This window comes from Lepidochelys kempii, chromosome 11 (genome assembly GCF_965140265.1).
Source record: "Lepidochelys kempii isolate rLepKem1 chromosome 11, rLepKem1.hap2, whole genome shotgun sequence".
Classification (NCBI taxonomy): domain Eukaryota; kingdom Metazoa; phylum Chordata; order Testudines; family Cheloniidae; genus Lepidochelys; species Lepidochelys kempii.
Window position 1 is genome coordinate 73593403 of NC_133266.1, and position 26439 is coordinate 73619841.

The 26439-nt window shown below is 41.6% G+C and overlaps 1 protein-coding gene across 11 annotated transcripts in view; it reads left to right on the forward strand.

Moving 5' to 3' along the window:
• HDAC4 (histone deacetylase 4) overlaps positions 1 to 26439 on the forward strand; it is a 469205-nt gene that overhangs the window by 54410 nt on the left and 388356 nt on the right. The window lies entirely within an intron of this gene.

Genomic DNA, 26439 nt, shown 5'->3' on the forward strand with positions numbered 1-26439 from the left:
TGAACATATTTTATCTGAAGATGAAACTTACAATAAAACTGGAGATTTTGATTGTATCCATATTAAATCTCACTCAAGAATGCGGAGAATTATTTTTCTCTTTTACGTTTCTATCTGTTAAATTATGTATAATTAAACCTTTTAGCCGTTTCGCTGAGGAACTCCCTTTTGCTCACATTTAATTCCTTTTAGAATTAAATACATTATACTGTACTCTATGTATGTTAATGGGTTTGTAGTCTCCACATGATTGGGGGATTGTGGTTCTGTTGGTGCTTCTCTTATCAATTATTTAACAAGTAAACTAGGTGACTTAACACCCTCTTTCCCCTTTAATGGGCAAAAATACTTCTGTTAGAAGTTGACTGCCAAAATATCTTTGAACCTTGTAACACTGGTGTATTTTTGTCAAGCGCACCATGGTTACATAGTTTTATATGAAAAATATTATTTATTACTACTTTCTGCAGGAAAAAGTTGTAGTTATCCTGAGCCTACCCAACAATTTATAGCTTAAATTTTACTGTTGACTTTCTGTATTCAACAGATCCCAGTTGACTCTTTTGTGTGAGAGAGACAGGTGTTTTTAATAGTTTAAACTGGCTAGTGGCTCTGAAACTTTGTCCTCGGATAGACATAGATGAAACAAACCTATGCTTCCGCAACTTCATGCGTAGTCTTTAATAGGTTTAAAATAAATTGGGGAATATTGACATTCTGAAAGGATGATATGGTTCAGCTAACTAAAAAGGATGACTCTTTGCAGTTTATTCAGTTTGGATAGGGAAATTAGTCTGGTTGGTTCTGCTTTCAGGTTGTCCTGCACTAACACAGTGTTTTGTTAATGTTCCGTTCTTAAAAAAATGGAAAGAACCCCCAAAATATGGCATTTTAAAACTTTTTTTTTTGGCAAAACCTTTATTCTAGGCCTAAATTACTTGGCATAGTATTCTTTTAAATGTTTCTGATGCTGGGTGTAGAGCCAAGGAAGTCAGTGGGAGATACTAGGTGGGGTAATACTGAGAATCACCTCTACTGATTTAGGAGCCTACATCAAGATGGAAGGGCCTAAAATTAGGTTCCTGTTTTTGAAAATCTTGGCCCAGAACTGAATAAGAGGTTAGCAGGTGACTAGAAGAAGCAGTTTCTTTATTTTAGCTCTTGAAGTTTGCACTTGGCATTATGCAGCGAGGAGACTAGATATGTCTTGCTTTTTTAAAAACAAAATTTGTGTTGAAATATTTGCATGGCAAAACTGAAATTGCACAAATGACTCCAGTTTGAGTAGTTGCTGTGTGATGAACTGTATTCCAAACTAATGGATAGTTATATTGTCTTTCTCTCTGTCTTTCACTTGAAGGAATAAGAGTTCTGTGGCTGTTGGGCTTTCCCACATCAGTGGGATGCTGTGGAACATTTCTCAGAGAACTTCTGTAAAAAGAACATCTTCTTAGTAAATGCCTTTCTTATTCCCCAGGAGCAACTTACTGGTGATGTTACGGGAGGGGATGAATCTCCTTCAGTTACGCAGCTACCAGAAGTCTTGGTGAGGGTGGGGTAGCAACACAGGTGCTTCTTGCTTCTCACTTTTCCATCCCTTGCCACAGCTCATCTAGATTCTGCTGCTTTTAGAGATATTAGCATCCAGAGCCTTGTCTGCATCGGTTTTTATAGGTAGTTGCTACTCCTGGCTCCACCCCTTACTGATGACACAGCAAGGAGGAGGGGCCACTAGGAGGAGGGGCATTTGGAAACTCTAAAAATGAAGTAGTTAAGACCAGGTTTGATTTTGTATTTGTTTGATTATGACCTTCACTCTTTCACAGTCACCAGACAAATAATTCTAGCACAGTTGATCCTGAAATGCTTTTCTTATATACCTAAAATGAGTCCCACTCATGCTCCCACTCACCTGCTTGTATGTTACTTTAAACTGTTTTGGCACTTGCCATCTGTACTCTTCAGAGATAAAAGATCTGGTAAAGGTTTTTTAAATCAGCACTTGAAAATTCTATGAATGTTTGGAGTAATGACCAAACTTAGTCATTCCAAACATGGAATATGTATTGCAAATTAAGTATTTGGTACATAAGTGGAGTTGTATGTAGAGTGTAATTACTGATGTGAATGACAGTGCCTTAGGAAACATGAAACACTCTGATACAATTGAAGCCCTCATCTCTGCTGGCATGATTCTAGTTTCATTCTAGGCTCCTTTTTTCTTTCAGTGTAGGGTATTTAGGGCAATCTGGGGTGAGAGGGAGAATGACCTTGCCTGTGTGTGTGTGTGTGTGGAGTGATGATCAGTGCATACTTTATACAGCTCTTAGAAGGGACCATTTAATCTTGAACATCCTATCATGTTACCTTAATACCTGTGAAGTATGAAATTTTGACTTCAGACATGTTAGTTTGCCTCACTTTTAATCCTGACCTTTTATTTTGACGAGAGAGGCAATTATCTTGCCAAGTGTTGAGCTAGACTTCTGTGGTGACTCATGACTTATTTTCCACTGGTTTACCCTGGGATATTCTTATTGCCTATTTCTTTTAAAATATGCTCTGTAATGTTAGGTAGAAATTTTATTCTTTTGGGATAATTCTTCTGAATCTTGCCAAAGCCAGCTTCTAGATAGTTGAAGATAGCTTCTGATAGCTGTTTTGGTGATATTGCTCCAAATAATTATTACTAATGATGTACACAGCCTAAAGGAAGGCTCTGGCTCAACTTGAATGGATGCTGAAAACTTGCTTTTTGGTAAACATGAAGTGACAGAAGGCTTTCTCTTCTTCCTCCCTCCCCAAACTTACCACCACTGGGATGTGTAGAAACAGGGCTATAACAAGGTTGTGGTATAGATGAATTGAAAACTTCGCTTGAAAAGGCAGTATATATTGAAGAGTGGGAATACGTTGAAGAGCATTAATCAAACATGCATGGTCTACTAAGGACTGTAGCACCATCCAGAGTGACCACAGTGGATGGCGCCACACCAGGCATTGTGTAGAGAAGTACCCAAACCTGGCTCAGTCCTGCAAATCCATGAATCTCTGGGGCAGCCCTGTGGGTGGTACCAGGTAGGGCCAGGGCTTGCATCTCTTCACGTGTTGGAGAGTTTGGGAGCACAGTGTGCTGTGATGTTTGTCCATCCTGGAGACATGACTGAAGAGCACACAATGCTGCTTTTCAATATAATGAGCAACTAAAGGAATGCCAGATCTGAGATTGACATTCATACAAAGTCTAACCAATACATTCTCAGGATTTGGCACTGACCGCACATATGGAATGCCTCTTGCCAATCCAGGTAAGAGGGTCCAGGTTTCTGACCCATAAAGCAGTACAGGTAATACAGTAGTTTGATATATCCTGAACTTTGTCTCAGCGCAAAGATGTTTTTGCATCCATGTGCAAGACTTGGACTTCATGCAGGAGGTTGCAAGGCCTCTTTATCAAAAAATGTCTGGTTTGTGACCATTTGAACTCTACAGCCTAGGTAGAAGAACTACTCAATGTTCTCCACAGTACTTGGCTCCACCTGCACTTGGGGTTCTAGTGACATAGCCCTCAGGTTCTAGATCTTGGTCTTCCGCCATGAGATGTTCAACCCCATAGTGTGGGTGGTGTCTTGGAGACCTTGGAAAGCAGGGCTGAAATTCTCTGACTTCTCTACAAGCAAGGCATTGTCATCGGCATAGTCTTGGCCATAAACTTGCCTTGACCAACCTTGATTCCGGTATTTGGAGTGGCAAGTCCTGATATCCAGACAATAGCTTGACAGGGTAGTGCCAGGGCAAGACTGCATCCCTGATATATGCCTGAGGTTGTGTAAAAATGTGGTGAAAACCATGAACCAACTTGTGGTCTCGTGCTGGTACTGATGTGAAGATAGAGCATCAGATTTAGTGCATTGGCTGGATGCAAAATAATTGGAATTAACTACTCCTTCAATTGCTGGATTATACAACTTCCTTGTTAGAGTACAGTAATTAGCTTATGTTTTTTGAGGACTCGTAGATATTGTGACCAATTCCTACACTATTCAGTTTTGTTGGAGAAAAATATAGTGCTGCTTTTTCTCACCTTCTGGGAAAGAAAAAGTTGGAGTAGGAAGAATTATTTAATACTGGAATAGAACATATTGAGATTATTGCAAAATGTAACGAAGAAAATTAGGCTAATCAAGATAATATTTAGGGTCATAAAGCTTAAGGTGAGCAAAGGCATATCTAATTTCACATCTAGTGATGTGACATGCCCTGTAGTTTTAAGCTTGTCTTCATGTAATAAACAGCTTCTTTTAGAAACCAACATATTTAGTGATTATTTTGTAACATGTTGCTATGTTAGTGGAAAAGACTATATTTAAATCTTTCCTTCCTTCCTTCCTTCCTTCCTTCCTTCCTTCCTTCCTTCCTTCCTTCCTGTGGGTATTTGACCAGCTGTTTAAGCAAACATGTTAGACTGGACCTCATTATCATGTATTTACCCCTCTGTTACTTCCAGCATTATAAATTGGCTTGTAGCACTATTGTCAATATGCTACCCAAGACACTGAAACATAATTTCTGAGTAATGGCTAGTGAGTCTGACTTCCACTCTTGTAGCAAACTGGGCTTTATAACCTATACTTTCTTAACTTTTTTTTTTAAAGGTTCTACTCATTTTTTTTCATAATGGAAGTGGAATAGTGAGTATTTAGTCATCTTGTATCAACTAAAAAGTCTTAGGTGCTTTGACTTGATCCTTCCTTGGGGCGTCTTAGTTCCAGTAAGACTGGTTGTAGAACGTTGAGAATAGGTTTCAACAGGTTTGGTTGCAAATACTTTTGTCACAAGAGAATGTGTTGCTGGTGACCACTTCAGTGAACTTTGTTCCTGTGACAAAAAGGGGTGTGTGGGGGTGTGTGTGTAGATATATAAAGAGAAAGGTTTGATCCATGTTAGTTGCTCATTATTTGCAAACTTAAATTCCAAATGAAAGGATATTTGGAAATCGCACTTTCTTTATTTGCCCTCCAGCAAATCCTTTTATTTGGGATGGTGACATTTCTTCCACACTTTTAGATAGCCATGAAATGCACAATCTTCAAGTCTGGACTTGGAAAGAAAAGAAAGTGGAAGAAACTGTCGTTCAGATATTTTACTTGAAAATAATACATATGTAATTCTACATATCTATCCTGCTAACAATCTATTGACTATTTCTTTTAGTAAAGGCTATTAGCTGGCATTATAAGAGTGGTTGATTGGAACTCTACTTTTTAGGTAAACAAGAATATATAATGTAAGACTTCTCAGCTTTTTTTTTCCTTATGTGGGGGCTATTTATCTTACTGTCCTCTGTAGTTTTCATCACTGTAGTGCAGCGGTTCTCAAACTTCATTGCACCGCGACCCCCTTCTTCCAACAAAATTAGTACATGACCCCAGGGAGCGCGGGCAGAGCCTGATCCCAAGCCTGGCTGGCCTGGGTAGGGTAGATGGGGCCAGAGCCCGAGTCCTGCTGCTCTGTGTGGGGGTGGAGCTTGGGCTTCAGCCCTGGGTCCCAGCAAATCTAATGCTGGCCCTGGTGACCCTGCTAAAATGGGGTCATGACCTACTTTCGGGTCCCAACCCACAGTTAGACACTACAGCAGCAGTTCTCAAAGTCAGGGGTGGGCAAACTTTTTGGCCCAGGGGCCACATCTGGGTTGCGAAACTGTATGGCGGGCCGGGTGGGGAAGGCTGTGCCTCCCCAAACAGCCTGGCCCCTGCCCCCTCTCACTTCCTTCCTTCCCCCTGGTTGCCCCCCTCAGAACCCCTGACCCATCCAACCCCCCCTGCTCCTTGTCCCCTGATTGCTCCCTCCCGAGGTCCCCTGCCCCTAACCACCCCCCGGGACCCCACCCCTTATCCAAGCCCCCCGCTCTCTGTCCCCTGACTGCCCTGACCCCTGTCCACACCCCCACCCCCGACAGGCCCCCCGGGATTCCCATGCCTATCCAACTGCCTCCTACTCCCTGTCTCCTGACTGCCCCCTGGGACCCCCAGATCCTTATCTTCTCCCCCCCCCCCGACCTGGCTGGAGCCAGCCACACTGCCGGTGGCGCAGTGAGCTGAGACTGTGGGGAAGGAGGACAATGGGGGAGGGGCCGGGGGCTAGCCTACCTGGCCAGGAGCTCCAGGGCCAGGCTGGACGGTCCCGCGGGCTGTAGTTTGCCCACCTCTGGTCTAAATGCTAGCTAGATAAATTAAATCCGCATGGCAATATTCTCAGTGGACTTCAAGGAGACTACTTGTTTTATGGGTATGTCTTCCCTATCATTCCTTAATCCCACTTCTGAAACATGTTTTAAATACACATGTTTTAGTATATCAAAGCCCATTGTTTAACTGTCCTGGCCCTCCAGATGATTTATCCCCCTCCCCTGCTCCCAAGAAAAAATCCTGGAACCTTAATTTTTAATGTTTGGTACCTTAATCAGCATAGATTGTTTTAGGGGACATATTATCCATAAAGAGTGTTTTTAAAAGAAACACTTCAAGTTAATCACTCAACTGATTTGTATGTGTCTTAAATTCACTTTATTGTAAAAAATGAATATTTTCATGTTCAATGAAGCGTTTTGTTTATGAAATGTTCTCTTGCTAATTTTTATAACATTTGCATTCATGTTGCTTCTTAAAAGCTACTTTTGCAGAGATGCAAATTTTAAGTTCTGAAATACTCAATGCTTGATTAAGAATATTGAATTTTAAGAATGAGTTCTTAAGAATATACAAAAGTTCTGCAGAAAGATCTTTTAAAAACAAAGTGAGAGCAGTTTCATATGCAGAGCAGAAAGCTTCATAATTGCAGGGCACTGGCAAAACAAGTTAGTCATATGTTGTGATCCGCTAGATTAATAAAGTACTTTCTTATGACATGTTATCTGACCAGGCGTAAGAAGCCACTCTATTTTTATTCCATAGTTCAATGAGACATGGAAAACCGTTTCATGCAGTTTACATACAAACCTCTTTCTTGTTTAAACAGTTATTTTCTCTGAAGCATTTTGTGCCATAAATTAAATATTTTACATGCTGTTTTTTTTTAAAGGCTAAGAAGTTTGTTAAAGATGCATCTCAAAATAAGTTTTAAATGAGAGACCTATTTTCTGGCAATAAAGAATCATTTGAAAAAGTTGTATTGGGGCGGCAAAAATGGTCTTTCAATAAACAGGAAAAAAAAAAGTCTTAAACTGTAAGCACAGTAATAGCTCATCTTAAGTGATCACTCTCCTTACAGTGTGTATGATAACACCCATTGTTTCATGTTCTCTGTGTATATAAATCTCCTCACTGTATGTTCCTCTGAATGCATCCGATGAAGTGAGCTGTAGCTCATGAAAGCTTACGCTCAAATAAATTGGTTAGTCTCTAAGGTGCCACTAGTACTCCTTTTCTTTTTGCGAATACAGACTAACACGGCTGCTACTCTGAAACCTGTCTAAGCACAGTGTGTCCAAGTATCATCATCCTTTTTGAACTGTACTTCAGAAGAGTGCGTTTCTTCTCTTCTTATTTTCCTTCCTGGGCACCCGACATTCCATGATCCATTACAACTGGATTATTCTTCCTCCTCTTCCAACTATGGAAGCTCCTCTGTTTTTAAGTTTGCTCTAGGTTTACAATGTAGTGCTAGCAAGTAGAGCTGTTCAGAGAATTTACTGCCTCTAACTCAGGGCCTGTCTTCACTACCAGGGTAAATTGACCTAAATTACGCTATTGCAGCTATGGGAATAATGTAGCTGGAGTAGATGTAGGTTAGGTTAACTTGTCGAAGAGGTGGAGGACTGGGGTCGACGAGAGCGCTCTGCCGTCGATTTTAGCAGGTCTTTACTAGATCCGCTAAAACAGCCCCTGCTGATTGCAGCAGCATCTATCTCCCCGTAGTGAAGACCAGCCCTCAATGTCTCACCTTCATGGGAAGAAAGAAGAGGTTCCTCTAGGCAAGAGTTTTTGGACTAGATGACCTCCTGAGGTCCTTTCCAACCCTGATATTCTATGAATCCTTGGGTTGGGACCCAAAATTGGTTGCCAGGATGTTTCAGTGGGTCATATGACAGCTCCTTTCCCAAAGGGCTGGCTGGTTTGCCTCCCTGCTCCAGGCACTGCAACCTTTGGGAGCCCATCACCACTTAGTTTTGGCCCAGCTGTCATGATGATGGGAGTCCAGGTAGGCCAAATATGAGTGAATGGGACTGCAATGTCGTGAGCCAGATCACAACTCCACTCTCTCAAATTTGGCCCATTCAGGGGGGTGAGGAGAAACCTGAGCAGCACTGCGACCCTGGAGGTTGCAGTGCCTGGAGCAGAGAGCTAAGCCCAGCCAGCCTCACAGCACAGGAGCTGCAGGAGCTGCCACTGTGGGGTGAGTGCCAGGCAGGACCCAACCCACGACAGGGCAGGATCCAACCAAAACCACCTCAGGGCTTCCACCCCTAGACAAATTACTGTCACTACAGGCCATAAACATTTACAAATGGGTCCTGAGCCTGATGGGATGAGGTCTTCCGCCTTTCCCAGGACACCTAATAGCCTTGGAAACTGGGGGGAACCACTGTGGGTTCCAAAAGGGCCACTGTGATCTCCTGAGCATGAACTTGATGGTACTCCTGTGCCTGGGTCCATGGACGGTAGAAATGCCTGGAGAAGTAGCAAGAACGACTCCTCGGACGGGAGGAGTAAGACCCAATCTCCAACTCGGAAGATGACAAGTCTGTCCTTGTTGCATGAAGCACAGGGCTTGAAGCCGGCCAAAAGAGGCATGCCTTGGCACCAGCGAACAGACAAAAAAACTTCCACTACAACCCAAAATTACAGATCTCTCATGCTGGTCGGGAGAGTGTGGATCCGTCAGGGCTATGAGATCCCTGACTGCCTTGAAGGTCTCTAGGATGGAGGGAAGGTCTAAATTCTCCACTTGACCCTGCTCCACTGGTGCCGGACTCAACAGACTTCTCTGTGGGCCTGGACTCGACTGTGCCGGCTGTGGTACAGGCGAGGAGGAGTGTCCCGGCACAAGTCACACTCCTTTGGCAAACTCACGCTCAAGTGCAGCAGCACCCCATCAGTCTTCCTGTGTTTCTTTGACGTGGGACCGGTGACTGAGAGCGGTGCGGAGACTCTGCCCACGAGGCAGTTTTCGGTGCCGGGGAGTGTCAATGCTGAGGGTCTCTGACCCCAGAGTAACAGAAGACAGTGCAGCAAACCAATGCTGAGGAGCCCGGTGCTAGGTCCATGGGGCTCGACTCAGATTGTGGCCACAGGGCTGCCTCCATCAGCAGCAGCTTCAGCCTGTGGTCCCTCTCCTCCTTGAGGCAGGGGCAGAATCCTCTACAGATTTTATACATGTCCATTTGGTGGGATTCCCCCAGGCACTTCAGGCAGGACGTGTGCAGATCTGCCTCTTGGCATCTGGCAGACCCCACATGGTTTAAACCTCTGGAATTGAGGCATGTCCTGGCCCCGGGAGAGGAAAGGGAATAGGGGAGAAACCCGTTAGTTTGAATCCTGGTTAACACTTATAACTAGCTTATTTTAACTATTTGCAGGTATTAAAGAAAACTACTAGGGGATCACTCGAAACAATAAAGAAAAAGCACTCCAATGACAATCACTGCCAGTAAGAAGGAACTGAAGAGGCGGCAGGTTGGCAGGGCACTATATTTAGTGCCATGAAGGCGTGACTCCAGGGAGCACCTGGGCCTACCTGACAGGTGCTGCTAGGGGAAAAATCTTCCAAGGACTGTGCATGTGGTGCGCACACACCTAATTGGAATCAACATGAGCAAGCACTTGAAGAAGAACTGGAAAGTACCCAATGGTAAAGCCAATCTTTACAAACTGGAAGGAAACAAACAAGAAAACTGAACCAAGAGAAAACATAGCCAGAATTTTTTTCCTTCTTCCTTTACCCACTATATGGAGGGTTTTAGTGAAGGAAAGCCGAGAGAGACTATGAATCTTTTTGTCCAAAAGCTTCATCCGATAAAGACAAACGCATCTATTTTAAAGTGATGGTTAAGAGAACAAATTGAAGACTAGGTTGTCATACAACAAAATTATTTTTGGGGTTGGGAGGGGAAACACATTGTGCTGTTCTGCACAGGAAACGGCTACAGGCCTGAGGGAGCAAGCCTTGAAAGAAAGGTAATCTTTTATGGACAGACTGTAGGCTTGACAAACTACTGAGTTTATCCATCTGAAAATGGTAGATATGGATGCCTTGCCAGCCCTTCTTAGGTCACCAATACAATCCTGAAATTACACCCAATTTACTTCAAGGATTTGTTTTGCATAAACTGAATATGAATGACTTGACCATATCTAAGGAGTGCAACTCCTTCTCCTAGTTGTGGAAGAACTTGGCACAGAAGGAACCTATTTTCCTTCAAAACACTTGTTGGGTATGAAATGTTGATAGCAGGCCTGCTACCATCTCACCTGGGGGGAAAACTGCACATAAGGATTCCAGATAAATAAGATCCCAAAACTTACTAACTCTCCAGGCCAATGCAACGGCTAACAGGAAAAACATTTAATAGAAAGTATTGGGAAGGCTTTACCACATTTTCTAAAGAAAAGGTTCAGGAATTACCTTTATTTCTTCAAAAAGAAAAGGAGTACTTGTGGCACCTTAGAGACTAACAAATTTATTTGAGCATAAGCTTTCGTGAGCAACAGCTCACTTCATCACTTGATCCGATGAAGTGCCACAAGTACTCCTTTTCTTTTTGCGGATACAGACTAACACGGCTGCTACCTATATTTCTTCCTATCAGTTAAAAATCTGAGGCTGTTCCATGACAACTGCAGCAACCTTCAGAGCAGAGTGCACCACTTACTTTTTGGCCATGTACTTGGTTGCATGGTTTTTGATTCCAGGTGATACCTTCACTTCACTTCAAATGAACTACTTTGTGAAGACTTTGATGCCACTTCCAACACTTTTAATCAATAATGCAGGATAAATGCAACTGCTTTTTCTACACACAGTTGTTTTGGAGAATAAGCTAGTAAGAGGGTGGGTTTTTAATTAGAAGAGCGCAAAGTTTTCCTGTTGCTTTTTATGGAAGACCAGAGGGGTAATTCTTACCCCCTGTAACCCTGGTTTCAGCACTTTTGATCCACTCTGGTGAGTCTCCCTAATCAAGTGATCTATCTTCAGATAGAACATTTTTTTTAGAACTTGCTAGTTTTCAGATATGGCTTTGCTAAAGAGGTGTTAAAAATGAAACTTGCAAAAGATATTTTAAAAATCTGCCTACTTTTTTGTTTGTTGCTGATTTATGTTGTATAAAAGATATTGCATTTCATTTCTAGTTACGAAGGAATTGGATTTTGTTTAAACATTGTAAACTTTTATTTAAAACAGGTTGGGTATTAAGAAACAGGAGTTATTTCTTTTGAATCTTTTCAAATCCCAATTTAAGATTTCTGTTAGGGCTATAAGTGTTTATGCAGCTCTTTTTTGAAAGCAAATGTACACAATTCATTAAAGATTGAAGAGTTCAAAAACTTATTTGACAATCCATCAAATGTTAGATCACTGCCACCTGTTACTCCCAAGATGACACGTCAATCTCTGTGTTGCTGTAGTATCCTAAAGCAAGCGAACACATTCCTATCCCTTCTCAGATAAAGGGATATTATCTTCCAGCTGGAAACAAGACCCTAGACGACATTGCCTCTCTGAAGAGAGACAAGCTGGTTGGCATTCAATTTTTATTCTCTCCAGCAGATGGAAGGTCTGTTTGATTCGTAGCTTCTTGGCACGTTTTATTGTGGTGGCTCAACAGCAGGTAGTGTTGGTGCAGTAGTCAGCGGTATATGGCTTAAAGTTGCCTTCTCTCCTACGTAGCTTCAACCAATCAGAAGGAAAGGATTGTTCTAGATAGCTTCCTCAAGTGGGTATTCATTCACTTTGTTCCTCAGTTGTTTCTGCCTCTTTTTGCATTGGGTGGTGCAGCTGTTACAAGCTATGGCTGAAAATCCTCATACAAAAAGAGGCAAAAAGTGACCAACTGTTGCAGGCTGCTCTTGACACCCGCAATTGCAGGCCCAGTTTGTATTTCCACGCTTCTTATTTTGTCACTTATAACGTGAGATAGGGTGACCAGAACCGAATACCGTATTCGTGATGGGACATAGCACTGATTTATATTGACAGTACAATACTGAGTATTTTCTAATAATTGTTAATACAGCATAGCATTTTATTTCCTTTATGAGAAAATATATACCTAATAGTCAGTCGTAACATTTTCTTTTCCAGCTGCTGATTGGATATAACTTACCAATGAAATCAGAGCCACTTTCTACTGGCCTCCTTCTTGACTCAACATTACTGTTCATCTGTATGCTTTGTACTTGCTTTTATTGTTAGTTCTGTGTTCCTTCTTCCACATGGCTTTCATCATATAAGAACTCAGCTTATGTTCTCTAGCACTTAAACAAGTCAAGAGTCTCCAAGTGGCTGCCTGAAGAGAATTCTTCCTCCTCTGATTAATATCTGGCATGTAGCATGAAATAGCTTGCGTCAATAAATTGTCATAAACCTTTGCTTATTGGTATCAAACATAAACAGCAAAGCCAGACTCCACCATGCCTGAAAGTAGGCCAGAGGTTGCTAGCTCTACAGCTGCAGAACAGCTAAATCTGAACGAATACTGCTCTGTGTGGTGTGGTTTTAAAGCTGTAATTTTTTAGGTTACAAGTTACTTCTCAGTGGTAATTAAGTTTTGGAATTTGTGGATTAGTTTTTTTATACAGGATACTGTTGCAAATATTTCCAAAATGAGAGTGGGCATTTTTAAATAGAAATTTGTCTTATTTAATAGGGTAAATTATGTAAATTTTTAGAATTTATCACCATACCAAATGCCTTTAGTAACCATACTTCATTCTATTTGAATTAAGTTGTGTGGGTTTTTTTGGCTATGAAAGATATATTGAGTGTAATCACCTTCTGGCTGGCTCTCTAGGTTTTGCTTAGTTCTCTACAGAGCAATTTTCACTGCTCTTTAAGTCTTATGCACTGGAATAGCAAGAGTTCAGAAGATATGAGTAGCTCCATGTGTTAATGACTAAGGGGGATTTTATGTTGCAGAAGTACATAGTGATTGACAAAATCGTTTCACTTGTGAGTCAGCAGAGATCTGATCTCCAGTCTGAAATGGTGCTTCCTTACTGCAGTTCATGTTTTACATTTTTCTGCATCTTTGGTTAGAGCACTGGACTAGCCTCTGGAGACCTGGATTCATTTCCTAGCTCAGAAACAAACCTTCCTGTGTGACCCTGGGCAAGTCACTTTGATATACGCTGTGCCTCAGGTTCACCATCTTTAACATGGGAATAATACTTTTGTCATGGATCCTGTGCTGTAAAATCCCATTAATTCCTGTGAGATGTTCAGATGGCCTTGTGCTGTGGGCTATACAAATACCTAGATACATTCTTTATAATATGTCTTCATAACAACCATCTAAAATGAGTGAAATTATCTACTTGACCATTTCCTATAACAATCATAATTATACACTCTAGACACTGCATGTTGCAGGAAATGGAAGGCAGGAAATTTGTCAGGTAGCTTAAACTAGTTACCAGCTTTCAAAGATATAATTGAGTTTTATCCCCGCATGGAAAACAGTATCCATATCTACCACAGAAATCAATTAAGAAAACTCTTAACTTGAAAAATGTAAGAAAAAAGGACAGCAATTTGGATTTGTTGGCAGGATAACAGCACCCTGAGTTCATACCATTGCATTAATACATGGACATCTATTGAAAGACTGAGTTGCAAGTCTAAGTTCAGTCAAACAATAAAAATACAGCATTGATTCTAATTTCAGCTGTGAATATTCACTGAGGCCTATTTAGAGTGTGAGCACCTGCTATAACTGGGCAGTAAAGTGAAAATATAAGCAACACACAAACTTGAGCTTTAAACTTGCATTCAGGGTTGTTTTTGGAAAGTTGGTGCGTTTAAGTTGTCCAAAGACTTCTGAAGAGGCACTACGTAGTATGTTGATCTTGGTCACCCCCATGTGTATGTATGCTACTATATATAATTCAGAAGTCATTTTCAAGGCAGGGTAAAATAGTCACAGTACATAGTATGTGAAGTGCAGTGGGATCCTCCAGGGCGTTTAAATGTACATACATTTTTGTTGTTCAATAGTTTACTTTGTCCAAGGGGCATGCTTGTTAAAGTCACCATATGTGCCTTTAGTGGTAGTTTCATAGAATGACTTGAGACTTTCAGTAGCTTTAATACAGTTTTGTTCATTTTAATTTGCAGCAGAGGAGAAAAGGTCCCGCACAAGTCCAGAAAGTTAGTCAGGCTCTTACTGATTTATAGCATTGATCATAGCAGTACAGTGAAATGTCCGTAGTGGTTCAATAGGACATACAAGCAGCAGTGAATTTTTGTTTACAGCCTGTGGCCTGTCCATGACTTTTACTAAAAATACCTGTGACTAAAACGTAGCCTTACTTATTAGCAACACACTCTCTCCTTTGGAGTGATAGTTAACAGGTTGTGTGATCCTCAACTGCCTCAGTTCCTCTTACTTAATGCCCCAGGCCTTAAGAACTGAACTCTGAAGAAGAGAAAGTGGATAGGTAGTGTAACTACATAGATGGGCAGCCAGACTGGCTGCTAGGGATCAGCATCACTGGCAAGACTTGCCAGCAATGCTCGCAGGAGTAGGCTGGGTTGCCTGTTAGTGCTTTTCTTCTTACCTCAGATTCTAATGAGTAGCTTTGAGGAACTGCTTTTCTATCCAGTGGGTGCTCTATGGTGAGCTTCTATAGGATTCTTTTTTTGTCTCTTTTCCCCTTCCGTATTTGCTTCCCCAGTTCATGTACACTAGGCAGCTCGGAAGGTTAGTGAGGAAGCCTGGTCTACACTGATAACCCCTTCTATTTGTCTCCCTACTTCCAAGCAATGCTGTCAAATGACTTAAGTAGCTAGCATTTGGTAGAGATTGGGGCATGGGTAAAGGCTAGCTGGTCAAAGCTCAATCTGGATAAGACAGTAAGCTGGATAAGCAACTGAAAGATAAAGATCACAAGATAAAAGGTTGTCTTTTTTTTCTTCCTGGTATTGAATGTTGGTGCATATGTTTTTTTAGGGAAAAAAGTAATTATCTTAAACTGAAATCATAATCACCAACAGTCAGGGTGGATTTGAGTTAAATCAAATTGATTTAAATCACTAGTCAGGAAGACTCGATTTAATCATGGATTTCTACATAAAAGTGCATTCTTGTTGGTTGTTATAACCTTAATACATATACTTCACAACCCAGAGATAGATGTAGGTTTCATTTTTAGAAGGTACACACTGTACATTTTTAAAGTGATTTATTTTGAAAACTTTTCACATTTGTTTTACAGCTATATCAGAAAATGAATGATTGTTTGGTTATTTCAATTACCAAGGGTAATTGAAGCAGATATTTATGAAGTCACTGGGAGGTGAACTGTCTCCAATTCAACAGGCTAATCATTAATATTTGGAGGATTTTCTTGCCATGCTGTATTAAGAGGAGAACGTCACCAGACAGACACTAAAATTGTTTTATTTAACTAAAACAAAGTTTATGTAGTCTGGATTTTTTTCTTCAACAGCACACAGTATTTTAACAAAACAAGCATGAGTTTTTGAATTTAAACATTCAAGTTTTTTAAAATCCGGTTTGTTTTGTTTGTTTTAACTAAAATAGTTAAATGAAATTTTTAAAAAACAAAAAAACCCACAATTTAAGTAGACTGTCAGCCAGGTCAACATGAGAAACTTAAAATATTGGCTTCTGCAGCTAACTCAGTCGTCTTCACCTTCATTTTCCTGTTTGTTCATAATCTAGAAAAGAAAAACAAGCCTTTCCTTCTTTTTCAGGTCCCAAATGATTTTTCAGTTTGGAATGAATTAGTCGAAAGGAAGAAAATATTCTTTCTACACAAGCAGAAGAAGATGCTGCTGTTAAGAGATTATCACTTCAATGGTCTCTGAATCCAAGTGCTTAAGTGACTTCCACCAGTTCACTGGTGTGACTTTTTTCTTTAAAACAGCATCAGCAAACATATACACCGGACCCGCACTCAAACGTGCGTCTGTATAGCATGAATTTGCATACAACACGGTCGCGGCCATGGATCCCAAATTTAATTACTTTAATTACAATTCATTTTAACACGGTCCCAGCTATAATGCGGTACTGTGCATGGATCCCAAATCCCACTTTCTAGTGAGGGTCCAGTGTATTTCTTGAATGGTTCACCCTTAGCTCTGAAGTTTACTATAATTGGCATTATGGAGGGATGATTGCTGGATGTCCATGTCATAGCCAGCTCCTCTTCTTCAGCAGTTAAGGTTTGACCCTGATACCGCGTATTGAGAATATTTGCAAGAAAACGAGCTGGAGATAGTGCTTGTCCCAATTGTGTGGTTTTTTTTAATGCTTGTAATTTAACTCTGTCATTACATATTTGTCTTTTTAAGCTCTCACTCAGTTCCTTCCAAATTTCAACAGCGTCAGCAATAAAACAGCTATTCCCCTGCATTTTGTTCAAGGCTACAGAAGTAGGCTTCAGGGTACTCAGCATGTGTTCAACATTTGTCTTAAGCCTGTTGAGAACTTTGGCTATGACAGTGCCATCTGTTTTTTCACGATTTTGTTCACAAACTGTCATCAGATTAGGCCGGTTCTTGATATAGTACTGAAAACAGTCCACTACTGAGTTCCATCGCACGTCTTGTGGGAGAGTTAGCTTGGTTCCTCCCACTTTTTCCAGAGCAGCTGCTGCAAAGTGGTTGTTACGGAACTATTTTGCAATTTCAACAACATTAGCCTTTATTTCTGGAACACTGAAGTCTTTGGCTAGGGGTTGCATCAAGTGAGCACTGCAACCCTATGTTGTTAGCTTAGGACTCTCTTCTAAATAAGTTCTTCTCATCTTGGATACATTTACAGCATTGTCTGTGACTGTAGACATTTGAGATTTTTTCAGTTTTATAGCTTTTACTGCTGCTGCTTGTAAGTATTCTGCTATGTGAGCATTTCCTGATGTATCAATTGTTTCTGTAAAGAAGACATTCCCTTCTTCTGTTGTCACACAAGCACATACAACAGGATCATTGTGGACATTGCTCCACCCATCAAGACTCAGGTTAACAATTTTACCCCCTAGACCTTTTGCACACTGCTCAATTTCTCTTTCATACGCTTTATCCAGCAATTTGCCTGCGACATCTGCTCTGTTGGGTGGACTGTGTCCTGATGTTAATGACTGAACCATGTTAATCAAGTGTGGGTTCTCAATCGTACGGAAAGGAGAGTTTGTTGCATAAACAAACTGGGCAATTTTTTCATCAATTACCTCTTTTTGTAATCTGCTGGTTCTTATCACAAACTTATCTATGGCTGTTTCTGGACGATGAAGATTTTTTTTTCTTTTTGCTGCTGATATACTGTGGCTATGTGACATACATGTGACTAAAAACGCTATCATTGGCAGATAACTCTGAAATTATAGAAAATGATAGTGATCTTAAAGGTGGATAGTCTTCAGAATCCTGTATGTTGAGGATGGATTCTCCTAAACAAAATAAGTCAATGCAGTTATTTAATTATTTACCATACTGCTCATTTAGTACTGACACTCACTACTATTTTAAAGGTGAAATTGTAAAAGGAAGATTTGCCTATTTTAGCTGTTTGTTTTTTATCACAACTATATCTAAAATGATAGTACCATAGAATAAAAACTATATTTTTAGCTCAAACATGAGAATTCAAGAATAGTCCAGAAGGAAGACAGGCAGTCCTTAAGAAAGAAGTGTGAAATAAAGTTTACCAACCTGAAGATCCTGCATATTCAGATGTGTTCCTTTCATCATCTTCAGCACAGCTTCCTCCTGAGAAGGGACACTTCTCATGATGTTTCATTTGGGCAACCAGGCTTTGCATTTTTATTTTTTTTCCCCACTTTTTGCATTTTGCATTCATGCCTGTCTTACTCACAGGTAGAAGAACTTCATTAAAATATTCCCAAACTGGGTCTCTTTTACGGCCTGCTGCCATTATAGGTTTTCCCTTCTAACGAGAGAATGGTATGGTAGATCTCAAATCAATGAAGTCTACACTCAAAGACTTCTGGAATATTCTGGTCAAACAGTTTCACTTTTGTTTTTACTGCCTGTCCCTCCCTTCTCACATTTTATATCCAGACTTCTTCTCCTTCTCCATTTTCCAGGACAGGTTGTAAATCTTCAATGCGCTGGAGAGGTTTTAGTTGGGGGCTGAAGGTGACAGCTAGTGGCATTCTTTTGTTTTCTTTGTTGGGCCTGTCCTGTAGTAGGTGACTTCTGGGTACTTTTCTGACTCTGTCAATCTGTTTTTTCACTTCAGCAGGTGGGTATCGTAGTTTTAAGACTGCTTGATAGAGATCTTGTAGGTGTTTGTGTCTGTCTGAGGGATTGGAGCAAATGTGGTTGTATCTTGGAGCTTGGCTGTAGACAATGGATCATGTGGTGTGTTCTGGATGGAAGTTGGCGGTGTGTAGGTAAGTATAGCGGTCAGTAGGTTTCCAGTATAGGGTGGTGGTTGTGACCATCGCTTATTTGCACTGTAGTGTCCAGGAAAGGGACCGCTTGTGTGGATTGGTCTAGGCTGAGGTTGATGGTGGGATGGAAATTGTTGAAATCATGGTGGAATTCCTCAAGGGCTTCTTTTCCATAGGTCCAGATGATGATGTCCTCAATGTAGCGCAAGTAGAGTAGGGGCGTTAGAGGATGAGAGCTAAGGAAGCATTGTTCTAGGTCAGCCATAAAAATATTGGCATCCTGTGGGGCCATGCGGGTACCCATAGCAGTGCCGCTGACTTGAAGGTATATATTGTCCCCAAATGTGAAATAGTTGGGGGTGAGGACAAAGTCACAAAGGTCAGCCACCAGGTTTGCTGTGACATTATTGGGGATACTGTTGTGTGCAGGTGCGCCTGTTAATGTGTAGCAAAAGAGGTAGAAAATGTAGTATTTCCTACCAAGAAGGAAAGTAGGATAGAGCTACAGTACAGTGTGTGGGCAAGCCAAAGGAATCAAATGGTGATGTATATGTAAAAGACAGGAGGTCTGGAATAAGAAAAGGAGTACTTGTGGCACCTTAAAGACTAACCAATTTATTTGAGCATGAGGTTTCGTGAGCTACAGCTCACTTCATCGGATGCATACCGTGGAAACTGCAGCAGATATAATATACACACAGAGATCATGAAACAATACCTCCTCCCACCCCACTGTCCTGCTGGTAATAGCTTATCTAAAGTGATCATCAAGTTGGGCCATTTCCAGCACAAATCCAGGTTTTCTCACCCTCCACCCCCCTACACACAAACTCACTCTCCTGCTGGTAATAGCCCATCCAAAGTGACCACTCTCCCTACAATGTGCATGGTAATCAAGGTGGGCCATGTCCAGCACAAATCCAGCCTCTCTCACCCCCCCCTTCCCCCCCCAGGCGACCGACACACACACACACACACACACTCCTGCTGGCAATAGCTCATCCAAACTGACCACTCTCCAAGTTTAAATCCAAGGTCTGGAATGTAGTCCATCTTTGTGTGGAATGTTGGTGTAGAGGGCTTCTACATCCATAGTGGCCCGGAGGGTGCAACCCTCGACAGCCCTGTAGCCCACGAAAGCTTATGCTCTAATAAATTTGTTAGTCTCTGAAGTGCCACAAGTACTCCTGTTCCTGTTTTCCTCAGTTATATTGGTTAACCTTTGTGGAGGGAGTATTGCCTTTTTTCTGGAGTATTGGAAGGGTGGGAGTAATCCGCTATGATGATTCCCTGCCATTAAAATGAGATGGAGAGGGGAAGGGGCACTGCGGGTCATCTTTCTCATTTTCTATCTTACTTCTAGATTAAAATGATGTTGATAGAATCTGGATCTCCAGAAATTCTACAGAGACTAGTACACTTGTTAGATGTTTCCTTGGAGGTGTCTAGGATTAAAAAAGCAATAATGTTGCAGTTTGAGGTGCACTGGCAGAACAGGGAGTACAGCACAAGCTCGGGCAATGTGTACTGCTGTCAGTCCCTCCCTTTTAAGTATCATATTAGACCAATATTTTTTTAGAAGTGAGGAAAATAAATTCTGCTTATTGTATTTGCTTGGGCTCATGAAATACCATGGTGGTGCGCTTTCCAGGATAACAAATACTAAAATAATGAGGGATCAGATTTTCATTCCAGGGTTCACATATTAATAGGGCATTCTGATACGTTGCACAGATTTTTCAAACCACTGACCTTTCCAGAATGCTCTCAGCAATGCCAGTAGAGAGAGCATGTTGGCAGCTTAAAGATGTTTTGTCTGGCATTCAAGCAGAAGTGAAAAATTATTGCTGGTGGAAATAGACAGGAGGGCTGGGGGGATTCTGAGGCTTTGGCTGTCCAGCATAGTTTGACAGTGAATAATTGTGGCAGTTTATTCTTTTTTGTGTTTAAAGGTGACATTAATGTTGAAAGTTCTGTGTATCAAACACAAACTGGATACCCATTTCAGCAGCTGTACAGTCAGCCATGGTTTTTAGCCCACATGTAGCCCTTTATTGGTTGAAATGTGGTCCTGACGCTACACATTTCATAAATACCATTTGAAAAGTTGCTAGACCACAGCATAGCAGCCAAACTTGATGACTTGCTACCAGGTGCGCCTGTTAATGTGTAGTAAAAGAGGCAGAAAATGTAGTATTTCCTACCAAGAAGGAAAGTAGGATAGAGCTACAGTACAATGTGTGGGCAAGCCAAAGGAATCAAATGGTGATGTATATGTAAAAGACAGGAGGTCTGGAATGCCTGTGGCTCAGAGGCAAAAAAAGATGGCGATTTTAAAATATTCAGATGAACAGTAGCTTCACTTAAACCTTCTCTGACCATTAATCCATAACTCATGGGGATGTAAAAAGAAAAGGAGTACTTGTGGCACCTTAGAGACTAACCAATTTATTTGAGCATAAGCTTTCGTGAGCTACAGCTCACTTCATCGGATGCATACTGTGAAAAGTGTAGAAGATCTTTTTATATACACACAAAGCATGAAAAAATACCTCCTATCAGCTATTAGCAGCAGGAGAGTGGGGTGGGAGGAGGTATTTTTTCATGCTTCGTGTGTATATAAAAAGATCTTCTACTAACCAATTTATTTGAGCATGAGCTTTCGTGAGCTACAGCTCACTTCATCGGATGCATGCCGTGGAAACTGTAGCAGAATTTATATATACACAGAGAATATGAAAAAATACCTCCTCCCACCCCACTGTCCAGCTGGTAATAGCTTATCTAAAGTGATCATCAGGTGGGCCATTTCCAGCACAAATCCAGGTTTTCTCACCCTCCACCCCCCCCACACAAATTCACTCTCCTGCTGGTGATAGCCCATCCAAAGTGATTGCTGAATACTTTCTCCAGTTCTGATTACTTCAATTCAAGAAGGATAAATTGGAGAGGGTTCAACAAAGAGCCATAACAATGAATAGAGAATTAGAAAGCCTGTCTCATTGTAATAGACTCAAGGACTCATGTTTAGCTTAACAAGGAAGGTTCAGGGGTGCATGCCAAGTATAGGCTCTCTTTGGCTTGTTTATATGGATATGAACTACTGGAAAATAACTCCTTTCAAGGCCTTCAGATTCTGAAGGCTTTTTTGGTAAAGAAGGTGACTTCTGTACTTGCAAATAAAATGGTCAGTTGAAAATAAGTTCCTTTTCCTCAGTTTTTTGTTGATCTAATACTTGATTTGGTTGGTGTTTTGTTCCATTAGCTAGATTAAAAATCAGTCAAATGAAAGGGTGATTTCAGATGCATATGAATTTGATTACTATGGATAAGAAATGCTTAAAGGAGTCTGTCATCTCACCATGATCTCCTTGAACTCTTTATTAGACATACAAGAGAACAAAGTTGCCAACAACTTAGTTTTTTTCAATCCATAAAGCTTCATAAATATCAAAAGAACATTTCATACTTCAAAGTTTGCTATGAGTGGTTATTTAAAAAATATCCTGAAGTGATGTCTGCTTGATGTATGCATGATGTGTATGTTTGGTTGTGCATCATATTCATTATGTATACAGTGCATGCTTTTATTATGTCTTGCCACTCACACTACAGGAAACAAGCTTAGCCATATATATGTAGTTGAATTATAGTAATTGTTACTAAAAAAGAAAAGGAGGACTTGTGGCACCTTAGAGACTAACCAATTTATTTGAGCATGAGCTTTCGTGAGCTACAGCTCACTTCATCAGATGTTTACCGTGGAAACTGCAGCAGACTTTATATACACACAGAAATCATGAAACAATACCTCCTCCCACCCCACTGTCCTGCTGGTAATAGCTTATCTAAAGTGATCAACAGGTGGGCCATTTCCAGCACAAATCCCGGATTTGTGCTGGAAATGGCCCACCTGTTGATCACTTTAGATAAGCTATTACCAGCAGGACAGTGGGGTGGGAGGAGGTATTGTTTCATGATTTCTGTGTGTATATAAAGTCTGCTGCAGTTTCCACGGTAAACATCTGATGAAGTGAGCTGTAGCTCACGAAAGCTCATGCTCAAATAAATTGGTTAGTCTCTAAGGTGCCACAAGTCCTCCTTTTCTTTTTGCGAATACAGACTAACACGGCTGTTCCTCTGAAACCAGTAATTGTTACTGTTCTGTAATTAAGTTTTCATAGCAGTTTCCAGTCTTATCTCTGTTAGCAGTCACTCATAGCTACAAAATCTTCACCTGCATGGTTGAAACTTCAAAAATCTGTCCAAAGGAGACTTTTGGAGCAAAATATTCAGCTGTTTTTAAGTAGTGGAAAAATTTCCCCACCGTAAAATACTGCATGGTTGGTCTTGTTCTGTTTTTTAAAATTCTAACACTAAAATAATTAAGGGTAGAAAGCTGAATTTTTTGTATGGAAGTAGGCTTCAGTGAGAAGTGCATTTGAGTTATCCAGTGAAAATTAGTTTCCAGTTGACGAAGTTATGAGACTGATTACACTTTGTGCATACGTAACACATTTTGCACAGCTTTTTTTCTCTACATGTGTAAAATGTACAGCTAAAGTAGCACATGCTATTAACTTAGATATGTAATGAAAAATTGAGTGGTGTGTGTCTTATGAGGCCATTCAGTGCACCCATTTCTGTGAAAAATCTTCTGTGGGCATAGTTTTCCCCAAAGCAGAGGAAGCATTTGTGTGCAAGGTGCCAAAACTCCTCCACACAAACTTCTGCTCATTCAATAAAGTGCACAGAGCCATAAATCCATAAGAATTCTTGGAAGGTAAATAACTTTTACATCTCCTGAGGAACTTAAGAGGGAAGGCAGGCTGATTTGTGGACTTCCTGAGGGGTTGGTGTGTTGGTCTGTCTCAGGAGTGGTTGGAGGGAGATATGATATTCCAGTGGTGTTTAGGAAATCCCATTTAAATTAATTAATTATGATGTGCAGTTAAGCACACAAGTGAGAATTCCAGAATTAAGGTTGCGCATGTAACCTTCACTCTGCCCCTTGTAAGTATGGATTGTGCTAGTCATTAGAATCATAGAATCATAGAATATTAGGGTTGGAAGGGACCCCAGAAGGTCATCTAGTCCAACTCCTGCTCGAAGCAGGACCAATTCCCAGTTAAATCATCCCAGCCAGGGCTTTGTCAAGCCTGACCTTAAAAACCTCTAAGGAAGGAGATTCTACCACCTCCCTAGGTAACGCATTCCAGTGTTTCACCACCCTCTTAGTGAAAAAGTTTTTCCTAATATCCAATCTAAACCTCCCCCACTGCAACTTGAGACCATTACTCCTCGTTCTGTCATCTGCTACCATTGAGAACAGTCTAGAGCCATCCTCTTTGGAACCCCCTTTCAGGTAGTTGAAAGCAGCTATCAAATTCCCCCTCATTCTTCTCTTCTGCAGGCTAAACAATCCCAGCTCCCTCAGCCTCTCCTCATAAGTCATGTGTTCCAGACCCCTAATCATTTTTGTTGCCCTTCTCTGGACTCTCTCCAATTTATCCACATCCTTCTTGAAGTGTGGGGCCCAAAACTGGACACAGTACTCCAGATGAGGCCTCACCAATGTCAAATAGAGGGGAACGATCACGTCCCTCGATCTGCTCGCTATGCCCCTACTTATACATCCAAAAATGCCATTGGGCTTCTTGGCAACAAGGGCACACTGCTGACTCATATCCAGCTTCTCGTCCACTGTCACCCCTAGGTCCTTTTCCGCAGAACTGCTGCCTAGCCATTCGGTCCCTAGTCTGTAGCGGTGCATTGGATTCTTCCATCCTAAGTGCAGGACCCTGCACTTATCCTTATTGAACCTCATCAGATTTCTTTTGGCCCAATCCTCCAATTTGTCTAGGTCCTTCTGTATCCTATCCCTCCCCTCCAGCGTATCTACCACTCCTCCCAGTTTAGTATCATCCGCAAATTTGCTGAGAGTGCAGTCCACACCATCCTCCAGATCATTTATGAAGATATTGAACAAAACCGGCCCCAGGACCGACCCTTGGGGTACTCCACTTGATACCGGCTGCCAACTAGACATGGAGCCATTGATCACTACCCGTTGAGCCCGACAATCTAGCCAGCTTTCTACCCACCTTATAGTGCATTCATCCAGCCCATACTTCCTTAACTTGCTGACAAGAATACTGTGGGAGACCGTGTTAAAAGCTTTGCTAAAGTCAAGAAACAATACATCCACTGCTTTCCCTTCATCCACAGAACCAGTAATCTCATCATAGAAGGCGATTAGATTAGTCAGGCATGACCTTCCCTTGGTGAATCCATGCTGGCTGTTCCTGATCACTTTCCTCTTATGCAAGTGCTTCAGGATTGATTCTTTGAGGACCTGCTCCATGATTTTTCCAGGGACTGAGGGTGAGGCTGACTGGCCTGTAGTTTCCAGGATCATCCTCCTTCCCTTTTTTAAAGATGGGCACTACATTAGCCTTTTTCCAGTCATCCGGGACTTCCCCCGTTCGCCACGAGTTTTCAAAGATAATGGCCAATGGCTCTGCAATCACAGCCGCCAATTCCTTCAGCACTCGGATGCAACTCATCCGGCTCCATGGACTTGTGCACGTCCAGCTTTTCTAAATAGTCCCTAACCACCTCTATCTCCACAGAGGGCTGGTCATCTCTTCCCCATTTCGTGATGCCCAGCGCAGCAGTCTGGGAGCTGACCTTGTTAGTGGAAACAGAGGCAAAAAAAGCATTGAGTACATTAGCTTTTTCCACATCCTCTGTCACTAGGTTGCCTCCCTCCTTCAGTAAGGGGTCCACACTTTCCTTGACTTTCTTCTTGTTGCCAACATACCTGAAGAAACCCTTCTTGTTACTCTTGACATCTCTTGCTAGCTGCAGCTCCAGGTGCGATTTGGCCCTCCTGATATCATTCCTACATGCCCGAGCAATATTTTTATACTCTTCCCTGGTCATATGTCCAACCTTCCATTTCTTGTAAGCTTCTTTTTTATGTTTAAGATCCGCTAGGATTTCACCATTAAGCCAAGCTGGTCGCCTGCCATATTTACTATTCTTTCGGCTCATCGGGATGGTTTGTCCCTGTAACCTCAACAGGGATTCCTTGAAATACAGCCAGCTCTCCTGGACTCCTTTCCCCTTCAAGTTAGTCCCCCAGGGGATCCTGGCCATCCGTTCCCTGAGGGAGTCAAAGTCTGCTTTCCTGAAGTCCAGGGTCCGTATCCTGCTGCTTACCTTTCTTTCCTGCATCAGGATCCTGAACTCAACCAACTCATGGTCACTGCCTCCCAGATTCCCATCCACTTTTGCTTCCCCCACTAATTCTACTCGGTTTGTGAGCAGCAGGTCAAGAAAAGCTCCCCCCCCTAGTTCGCTCCTCTAGCACTTGCACCAGGAAATTGTCCCCTACGCTTTCCAAAAACTTCCTGGATTGTCTATGCACCGCTGTATTGCTCTCCCAGCAGATATCAAGAAAATTAAAGTCACCCATGAGAACCAGGGCGTGTGATCTAGTAGCTTCCCTGAGCTGCCGGAAGAAAGCCTCATCTACCTCATCCCCCTGGTCCGGTGGTCTATAGCAGACTCCCACCACGACATCACTCTTGTTGCTCACACTTCTAAACTTAATCCAGAGACACTCAGGTTTTTCTACAAATCATTAATTTAATGATTCTATGCTATTTCGGACATACAACAGAATATATGTTTTTCTACATTTTCCAGTACTGAGAGAGTGAGTGTGTGTGTGTGCGCGCGCACACAAGTTCACTCTGAAAAATGCACCGTCATCTGTTCGTACACGACATTTACAGATTAAACATAGAAAAGTAATAATGAAAACTTGTGTGTG